This window comes from Cryptotermes secundus, unplaced genomic scaffold, assembly GCF_002891405.2.
Source record: "Cryptotermes secundus unplaced genomic scaffold, Csec_1.0 scaffold970, whole genome shotgun sequence".
Classification (NCBI taxonomy): domain Eukaryota; kingdom Metazoa; phylum Arthropoda; class Insecta; order Blattodea; family Kalotermitidae; genus Cryptotermes; species Cryptotermes secundus.
This window is the reverse complement of record NW_019744131.1, coordinates 97,113-107,873: the sequence shown is the minus strand read 5'-3', so window position 1 is coordinate 107,873 and position 10,761 is coordinate 97,113.

Here is a 10,761-nt window from a genome sequence, read left to right as displayed (position 1 = left end):
ACGGGAGCTATGTAAGTGTCCCTGTATTACACACTCACTGTCTTCGGCGGCTGCTATATTTCACTGCGCCATTATCACACACTAACTCGTTCACTGCTGACTGGAGAACTGTTTTCGGCCGCTGATACACTTTTAACTAACTGCCACAACTGTACTCGGCGACGGCCACATTTCAACTGGCTTCGTAGGCAGTGAGGTTCACTTATATAGTCGCAGCGCTTTCGTGTTAGGGAATGGGTACCGCTGTTGGCTGTTACCCGTGTCACAGCTGCGTTCCGTGTTACGTCACCGTGCGGAGGGGGGTGACGGAGCGCTGACTCACCCGCCACGTCACTGGTGGGGGGGAGGGGTTGTTCTCCATTGCGCAACATGTCACAATAGTTTTTCACAGTTTTCCTTTGATTTATGCAAAGCCTTTTTAGCGGCAAATATTCCGCTGTGGAAATTAAACAGTCCTACTCTGAGAAACTTCATAGAGAAGTATACACAGTGCAAAGTGCCCGATGAATCTACTGTGCGCGAAAATTACGTGAAGCAGTGTTACGGGCTTACAATTGAAAGCATTAGAGATAAGACTCAAGCTAATTTTATGTGGGTATCAATCGACGAAACACAAGACTGTGAGGAACGGTTTATTGCAAATTGTATAGTTGGATCCCTTAATAAGAATGAACAATCCACCCCATATCTTCTTGCAGTAGAGCAATTTGAAACCACAAATAGCTCCACAGTTTCCGAATATTTTATCAATTCCATGAATTTACTATGGCCGAATGGCATTCAGTATGAGCGCGTATTGCTCTATGTGACTGATGCCGCAAGTTACATGATGAAAGCCAGTACTGATCTTAAAGTTATATTTCCAAATATGACACATTTGACTTGCCTTGCCCATGGGTTTCACCGCGTTGCAGAAACAATTCGTGCAAAATTTCCGCTTGTTGACAAGTTCGTGTCTTCTGTGAAGAAGGTATTTGTTAAAGCGCCATACAGAAAAGAAGCCTTTAAAGAGGTAGGACCGAGCGGTCCACTTCCGCCAGAACCAATTTTAACGCGCTGGGGCACTTGGCTGTTTGCAGCGAGTTATTATACCGAACGTTTAGAAACAATTAGGAATGTGGTGAATACATTTGATCCCAAAAGTGCAGCATTAATTCAAATTGCCCAAGATGTACTAAAATACGCAGAACTAGAAACTAATCTTTCCTATATATCTGCCCACTTCTCTCATCTTCCATCCGCCATTTCCTCACTGGAGGCAAGCAATAGTAATACTACTTTGTATCAGTCGTTAAGTGTGTTCAAAACCACTGTTTCCAAATTGAATTCGGTTCCTGGAAGAGTTGGTGAAGTAGTAAAGGAAAAGTACATAACATTCTTTAAAAAAATAAAGGATATGAAGACATTTGTGAAATTGAAGAAATTTTAGCCGGTACTGAGATTCCAAGTAAAAAATCACTAACAGTTAAGCAAATAGCTGCTTTTGTACATGCCCTCCTAAGTTCCTGTGAGGTGGAAAGAACTTTTTCCCGCTATAAGGACATTCCATATTCTGTATTCCGTATTGAGGGGGTGGGTTTCCCCATGCACTTAGACCGGTTACTGGTCCAATGTGAGTCCCCCTTTAATTTCTATTCTCTCCATACCCTACCGGTACTGGTGCTTACTATCAGCCCCTTTCTGGCAGTGGTTTCTAATAGTTTCTTTCACCTTTCTGTCAGCGAGGTCGTCCCTCCTCTGGCAGGGGTTCCTAGTCCCTTTCTGTCAGAGAGGTCCCCCTTCCTCTGGCAGTGGTACCTGATACTTCCCCCATCTACCGGAGGAATTGGAAACTAGTCGGGCGGGAAACTTGGCCTAATTTTGCTCAGAGATCACCTAGAGACATGAGGTTCTTTTACGTGCCGTAAATCTACGACACGGGACCCACCGCTTAAAGTCCCTCCCGGAGGGCTTGTTCCCTGAATTTTTTCCGCCCTTAATAATTCCACGACCTCCGCCGGGTTTTTGAACCCGCGTACCTTGAGTCATGAGGCGCTATAAGGACATACTACGAGACAATAAGAGGCGACTAATTAAGGTAAACCAAAAACATTTAGTAATTCTGAACTGCAACAGAAGAGAAGTTGAAAGTTCGGAGAGCTAAATGTGAGTACCAATGGTTTTTTAAATTTGTAATGAAATATGTTGGCATTATTGCATGATTTGTATTTCAGTGTAGCTTCTTATTGCAGATGAATCATTCAGTGATTACATAAAATGAACTTTCATTTGTTGGTCTTAAAATAATGTAAAATCAATTTTAATATTTGGTATAAATTTTTATGTGCATATTTTATTGCATATTTAGAAAGTTTTTCATGCATAAATACATACATATTTAAGGGATTATTAGGGCATAAAAATCCGGTCCCTAGTTATTACACTTATTACGCGTATTAAATGTTTTTCGCTGAATGTGGTCGGGCTTACTCATAGAGGAAAAGAATACAAAATTCAAGTAAATATGAAAGTGGAACATGTTAGTTTTGACCTAACAATTCCTACCGTCAGGTTTGACACAGAAAACGTTGGTTGAGGCACTGTTACAAGCCGAAAGGTCACGTGTTCGGCTCCCAATGAGGTTTTTGAATTTGTCAATTGACTTAATCCTTCCAGCCACAATATGGACCTGGGGTCGTCTCAGCCTCTAACAGAAAAGATGACCAGGAATCTTCTTATGGGTAAAGGGCGGCCGGCGCGTAAGGCTGACAACCTCATCACCAACTATTAGCCGAGAGTCTAGAAAATGTGGGATCTCGACGTCTCACAAACCTATGGGCCTCCACGGCCTGGTACAAGGATAGCTTTACAATGTACCTTTCATAACGAAAACAACATGGCATCTCTGGACGACATCCTGCCGCATATTATTCATAAGGTACTCACTTTCTATTTATTTCTCACCAAATTATAGAAGTGAATATACATATCCTTTTTGAACCAAGCACTTCATTTCAGGCTGCCATAAATCACACGAAGGAGATGGACGTTTCCATTTTGAAGGTGTATATTTTATAGTATTAAACTACATTGTAAATAAGTTATAATTTTCGCAAACAACCTCTCTGATTATCTCCTGTGTGTTTTGAAGTAAGAACTCTGTGTGACAGATGTGTGTGGGCATTCGTTTCTCTTTCATTCCTCCTAGAGCGGGCATCTCATTCGAGCGACTTTCGCCGCAGCTACGTAATGAAACATCGGATGCGTGAAGTGCGGTGGCCGATGAAAGCAGGATTTTACTTTCACCCGAACGATCACCAGAAGGCCACTAAGCGAGAGTAACCGTGTTCACCTGTCTCACCATGTCGCAGCTGGCCTATGAATAGGGCTTTGAATTCAGAACCACATGCAGCAACCTGTCGGACTTCATCACAAACACGCTGAACTCTCAACTATCCACTGAGCAGATCCTCTCGCTTCGGAACTGCCTAAGTTTTATGCAAAAATAATTTCTTCAGCTTCTCAGTGCAAATGCCAGAATATTCCCCTGAATAAGGCAATGAATCCTTCCTTCTACATTTTTCTCCATTTACCGTTTAGAATAATTCGACCCTAGATAAAAGGAGGAACTTAAAACTTTCAAAAAATGACAGAGTGATGAATTACAAAAAAACATAAACTGAAACAATAATTACCTTGAGACTTGGGCTCTTGCCCTGTTGCGGCTGCTTAGGAAACTGTTGTTTCAATCTTATTAATGGACGTCCTCGATTTATTTCCCGTAAGGTCTGTGTTTCGATACACATCTCAGAACCAGGTTCTCTTTAATTGTGCTGAGATATTCATAAGAGTGTTTCCTTTACTTCTTTATCAGGAAGAACAATGAAGTAATATGAAGTAGATTCTAAAGGTTCTGACGATGGTGTATAACAGAGAATTACTGGGTTTTTGAACTGTTCCCATCATCTGGTATTCTAGAAAATGGAAAATATGACATTTCGGAACCTGGATCTGTTTCTGCCCTCAGGTGAAGATGGAAACAGCTCCAGTTTCCGAAAAATTGTCTCTTTCAGTTTCCAGAACACCGGACAATGGAGAAAGCCGAAAAATCCAGTAAGTCATCTGAATTTTATACTTTATTTTTTGCCGTCATCACAATAAGAAATATGCACACACCATACTCGTATCTTCGCCCTTTCGTACAACATGTTTCAGCTTATTAAGCCGTCGTCAGGTATTGGATTTTTTACATTCACCTGTATTTGTCTGTTAGTATTCCTACATTAGCCAGTGCGTACATAGTGTAATACTGATTTTTTAGTAATATGTAATGCCGTTACCTGCAAAAGAGTGTTCTCTTCTGCGATTAAGTATTGTTAAAATATTAAATCATTAAAATATAAATTAGAAACATATAAGAGATTTCCTTATGTACTTGCTATGCGTTTGCGCCACATGGTAGCGGAATTGGCTGAGGCACTATGCTATAGGCCGGAAGGTCGCTGGTTCGATTCTAGTCGAGGTCATTAGATTTTTCAATTGACCTAACCCTTCCAGGCGGAATAAGGGCCGAAGGTTAACTCGGTTTCTAACATAAATGAGTATCAGGATTCATCCTTGGGGTTGGGCGGCGAACGCTTAAGGCCGACAACCACACCGCCATTTTTGAGCCGATTGGCTAGAAAATGTGGGAATCTCGATGCTTCAAACTCCTATATTTCTCCACGGCCTGTTGGACGGATATCTTTAACATTCCATTTTATATATGTTTATTTTAATTTTAATAAGTTTATATATTAACAATTAATATTTAATCTCAGAAGTGAACACATATTTTTTTGTATATAACGATATTACATATTACTAAAAACCAGCATTTCAACGTGTAAGTACTGGCCAATGTAGAAGCACTGGCAGACGAATAGAGGTGAATATATAAGCCAGATATTTGATGGTGGTTTAAATTAGCCGAAACACGTTTTAAGAAACGAGGAACGTTTGGTGTTTCGATGCTTCATATTGTGTCGACGGAGCAAAGTAAACAAATTTCACACACAGCATGAAGCTATACATGAGTTAAACAGTGTTAATGACACCGGGAACTCCTCTGTGACTCCTAGGTATATCTTCAATGAATTTGTGCGTTGTTCAACGTTCTTAATTAAAGTTTACTTTTTCATACATAAATTCTGCATCACTGTAGTCAAAACCTGCTGTACTATCGCACAGGGTAATAAACAGATAAATCGAGGATGATAATATTAACTAATAAATAAAGACGATCAACAACTCTGGGAGGAAAATTAAGATATTCCAGTACCTTAAGTGCTCACTCATATGAAGAGCAAAATCAAGTAGACACTAAATGGTGTAACTCACATTTTACAAATAAATCACCAGGAGTTGGGAAAAATACTACGGAAACTAAAAATTATAATAATCCCAGCAGTTTACGGACACGTTTATATGGAGGTGAATACTGGACAATAAACGCAAAATATACTTGTAAAATATCACTGATGGGTGTTGAAATAAAATTTATGAAACGAAAAGTGAAATTCACTTAAATGGATCAGGAAAGAAATGAGGACATTGACAGAATTAAAACGGAGTCAAGGTTGCAAGAAATCCCGAAATATAAAATCAATTTATTCAAAATGTCAGTAGAAAAGTGAGGAACAGAAATTCGAAACCAATAAAGAATTGCAAGCGCAATTAATCAAGGAAAGGGATAAGAACTCCTGATCGGGTCAGTAGGCGACCAGACTTGCCCTCTGCTAGGCGCTGAAGACGAATCTGCAGAAATTGAAGCCCTCTCCTAGGAAAGCGCCCAAGTTCCGATGCGTCATGTGGCCTCGCCTTGAGCTCAGAGATTCCCTGCTGACATCCAATTCTAGACAGGGTTATGAGTTTCGTGCGGAGGTGACTATCTTCTGGAATGGTATTCCGTGTAGTCTGGTAGAAGTTTGCCACCGTTTTGGGAAAAAATACTGCCTCCCCCGTCTAGAGCGGAAGAGCAAGAGAAGCAAGCAGACAAACAGCTGGCAGAATGTTCCGAAATTTGACGCAATATTTCGCTCCAAAATATGCTTAAAGTTCTACCAGACTGAACTGTATCACATGCAAATAGACAATACCCTGCAAGACAAGGTTCTGTAGTATGATTTTTATAGTACTAAAATGAGTAGTTCCTACTACAAATTTTTGCAAACACTTCTCATTTCCCTTGTCACTTATTCGGTAGTTCACTGGTCTGGGCACTGAAGCACCTGAATTAATTACACACTGGAGCCGGGTAACACACCGGTAACAGGATGTAAGTCACTTGTGGCACGCGTTTCTCAGTTCGAATCTCGGACGGAAATAGGTAGGTGACAGGTACAGTTTATTTCCTGCTGCTGCACTCTGAATTCATTATGGAATTCGGTATAAGCTCATGTTAAGTGTTAGTGTGAGGAGGTGTCGAAAGAAGGAACTGTGTAACAGAAACCTAATGTTATTGCAAATGCAGCGTGTCGTACGACGGAACAGAAATTGGTTAGGTTTTCGTTATCATGGCTGAGGACTCCGTCCTGACAAACTGTGAGGTAATATATTAAATCAGTTAATGAGTCCTTTAATATTCAGCACATTTTCACATGTCTCACTGGGAATTATGTGACCTCAGCAGTTGACACATCACATTATGTTTACTTATGGCTTTTCTAACAAAGGTGTCAGTATGCGAGATTATGAAAAAGACGAAAAATAAATGGTAGCGAACTGATAAAACTGTGGAAGCAAGAGGCAATGGTCCAATTTACGGGCGTTCCTGCAGTTTCTGCCTGCGCATCTACGAATGCAAGACAGAATATTTAATGATCTGAGCTTATTTATTCGCTCTCGTAGTTTTAAAATATTCGTGCGACTGAAATTAAATCTAGTTCCTGTCAATTTTCATCGCTGGTTACAAACGCTGAAAGCACTGTTAGGCGGATTTACTTCAGCGTTATTTCCGACTTGTAGTAGCAGGCTGCAATCTTGACCTTGACACCTCCTACACTAGCTCATGGTTTGCGTTGTAAAGTACTGTCTTTGCAGCTGAATGCCTGCTCTCAATCTGGCTCTTGACTTCTGTGTGTATGTGTGGGTGCGCGCGCGCGTGTGTGGTGAAGCTGCATTGGCATAATTTGTCTCCGAGATCTCCCATTTTCTTTATCACTAATTAGACCCTACTCTTGCCATAACTGTCTTCTCAATATGAATATCATGCACGTTGAACTATGGGTGACGCACTGTGAATCCCGGTGTAGGGTAATGACATAGTAGGCTGCATTTCCGACTTTCAGTAAGTCCTTACTGTGAGATCCTTACTGTCACCATCTTCAAAGCGAAAGGTTTACCCCGTGTCCTTTGGTTTGAATGTGGTGACAGTAAGATTTCCAGCCACTTCTGCAATGCGGTACACTTCTACATGGAATTATTACCGAGAAAACCAGCACATGAAAACTGAACCCCAGTGAAGACCTCTGTAAGATTGTTAGTAAGAAACCATCTAAATTCTGCTTCTATTTATATGAATTGGAGGAGGGAAATGAAATTTGTCTCGGTCTCTGGGATGGGGAGAAAAAGGGAGAAAGAGGACAGGAAGAAGAACAATAACAAATCCTACGAAACGACCGAGTGTGAATTTGGAGCTCATTTAGCGACAAGCTCACAAATACGAATACTTTGGATGAGATTAAATGGTACCCAATTCTCCTATTAGTTTACGAGGTTGTTTCGAGTTGCTGGGATACTTAGCAATGAAGTGCCGTTGTTGACACCGTGGAGGTTGGAGCAATACGAGAATGAAGTCGTTGCCTACATAATTCTAATATTTCGGTATTCACGTAGAGTAAACGAAGAAAATCATGGAATATCTCCGTGAGGATGCCGGTCACTTGGCCACAGTTCGAATCGTGGATCAAACTCTGAAGTAAGAACACTAGCCAGTACACCGACAATTTGAGTATCGATGACAATTTTGCACTGTAATTAGCGGTGTCACATGATTATACGAATATTACGTTGCCCACTTCATATTGTTCACTGTATATACGGCACAAATAACGTTCCCTTTGATCGACACTAATTCGATTCAAACGGACTCATTAAGCATAATTGGTTCTCCCTTCATAACTGATGATGCATTTGCAAAGAGTTTCCAGAATGGGCACTGTCCAACAGACTTTGGCTATTCTTGGAATAAATCGACCCTTATTTAAATCCAACAGACAATCATTATTTTTAATGATATTAGCTGTGCTAAGTTAATGACAATATTACTATTACCACTAACATTACTACTACTGCTACTACTATTACCGTTACTATTACTACTACTAGTAATACTACTGCTCCTGTTGTTACTAGTACTAATATTATTACTACTAATAATAATTTTGAAGAGATTATTTATTTCGGAGTTATAATGTAGGTGGTTTGGGCTATGTTAATGTTTTATGAAATCCAAAATACAAAGTGACAAAGCATTCCTATGTTTTGCGTTCCGAAATAACATGAAAGGTATATACCATGTAATCATCATCCGGAAGTCGTCCTCGAAACACAACCGCACCAGGCAGAGAGCTTCCCCGTGTAGGTAGCACCGCTCCTCCAGTGTTGCTTTATATGACGTCCCAGAATGTAGGCGAGTCAAATTGTCAAGGTTTCACGCATACGGCAAAGAACAACCCACACAGCTTCAATGCGGAAATAGAATCTTCATAGTTCCAGAGAACTAACTCTGAAGTATCTTGCGTTGGCTTCTCTCATTACCATAGACTTCACATCTTCTAGACAAATTTGGTGTCTTTCGATGACTATTCTCTTCTGGAACACCATACCATGAACTTTGGGAGATGTTCTCACGTTTCGAACGAAAATATTGCCACCACTTCAGGGTAGAAGAGTGATTTTGTGATGTGGAAGAGGATGGAGGCAGAAGGTCCCCCAAACCTTGGAATCTCAGGTGATGACTCTCGGTCACCGCGTAAAGTCACCATGTAGACGCATGGATTAGTGGAGGCATAACTCCATCATTTTTAACCTCGTCACTAGATGAAGGTGAGTGTCAGATTCACGATCTCGCCAATTTGTCCCCAAGGAAACAACCGCTGGACCGCAGGTCCAAGAGACGGTCTGGACGATAAGGAGAAGAGAAAAATCGTTTGCTTCTGGTGGGATTAAACCCCAAATCAATTGCCATGATAGTTTCAAATTTCTGGGGTACTTTCCATTTTGACTGGACTGGGGAGGTCTGCACGTGTTAATGTTGAGTAAGCGAAAGAGAAATTGAGCAGCGGGAGAATTAAACTTTAAGAGGAAATTTTGTAGACCTAGGCGTAAGTGAAAGGATGAAGTTTAATTGAGAGTTTAATCAACGGAGTATGGAGGAGTGGAGTGGAATCCCATTGGTCAGGATAATAATGAATATCTCTGTCTTGTGATTATGATAATAAGCGTTTGGATTCCAGAAAACGAAGGGAACTTCTTGTCCACTTCAATGACTATCAGCTTCTCAAGAAGATTTGTTACTGTTGAAATTTTTGTGCAAGTTAACGAACTATTTGATTCAGCTGTCTCTACCTTGGGCAACTGCAAGTTCGAATTCTGATCTGTGGAGGATATTTTAGCGAGATTCCTACATTATCATGTGAACGCAGAAGGATTGTGACGGTAGATATGCAATCTCTAGCCTCCTATGATTTCCAAATAGCTTTCAGATATAGGAGACCACAGTTCGATTCAGGTTATATGGCCAAAAAGGAGATTATTAAAAATACTTGGCAAATTTTGTGGCAAAACCACTGAAGACTTACAGTTTTGTAAAAGGAGATAATAGCACATACCTCATTTTAAGATTTTTTTCAAGTAAGACATGTAGTTGCGTAATCTGAAAACACTAGTAAGTCGGGAATATGGCGTTGCTATTCGGCAAAGATACTTCACGCCTCGAAAAATCTGCTCACCAATTCCGCGGCACAGGATCAATTTAAATGCTAACTTGTTAGCTACACATGGTGGAGCCTACATCTGACCAATACATTCTGTTGCATAACCGCTGTCATAAAAACCTGTAGCTGTGTCCTGAGGCGCTTAAATTCAGTTTACACCTCCTCAGTCTAGGCATCTGAGAGAATCCTGAATATTATCCTCCCATCTACACCTAACTATCCCTAATGGTTTGTCCTCTTCAGATTTACTGACGAAAATTTTTCGTGAATTTCACTGAGATAAATCCAAATCTGGGTGACGAGATTGTATTGTTAATTTGACACATATCAAATATTTTCATTTTGGTGTGAAAAACTAAGGGTAAACGTAAAAAGTAGAGCTATCCCTGTACCAGGCCGTGAAGGCCCATAGGGTTGTGAGACGTTGAGAGTCCCACATTATCTAGACAATCGGCTCAAAGATGGCGGTAAGGTTGTCAGCCTTACGCGCCAGCCGCGCTTTACTCCCCAGGAAAATTATTTAATTAATTCCTGGTACTCATTTCTGTTAGAGGCTGCGTAAACCCCAGGGCCTAGTGCGGAAGGATTAGGTCAACTTAAAAAATCCAATGATCTCTTCGGGACTTGAACCCGCGACCTTCAGGCTTGTAGCATAGCCCCTCAACCAACTACGCTACCGCGGTTCTCAAATTGACTCTGATTCCTTCAACAAGTACGGTAGAAATATGAAAGCTACTCTATCGTCTACGGAGAGATGTTACCTCGATCTATTGGATTCAATACAGGAGATTTAATACTTTTACGT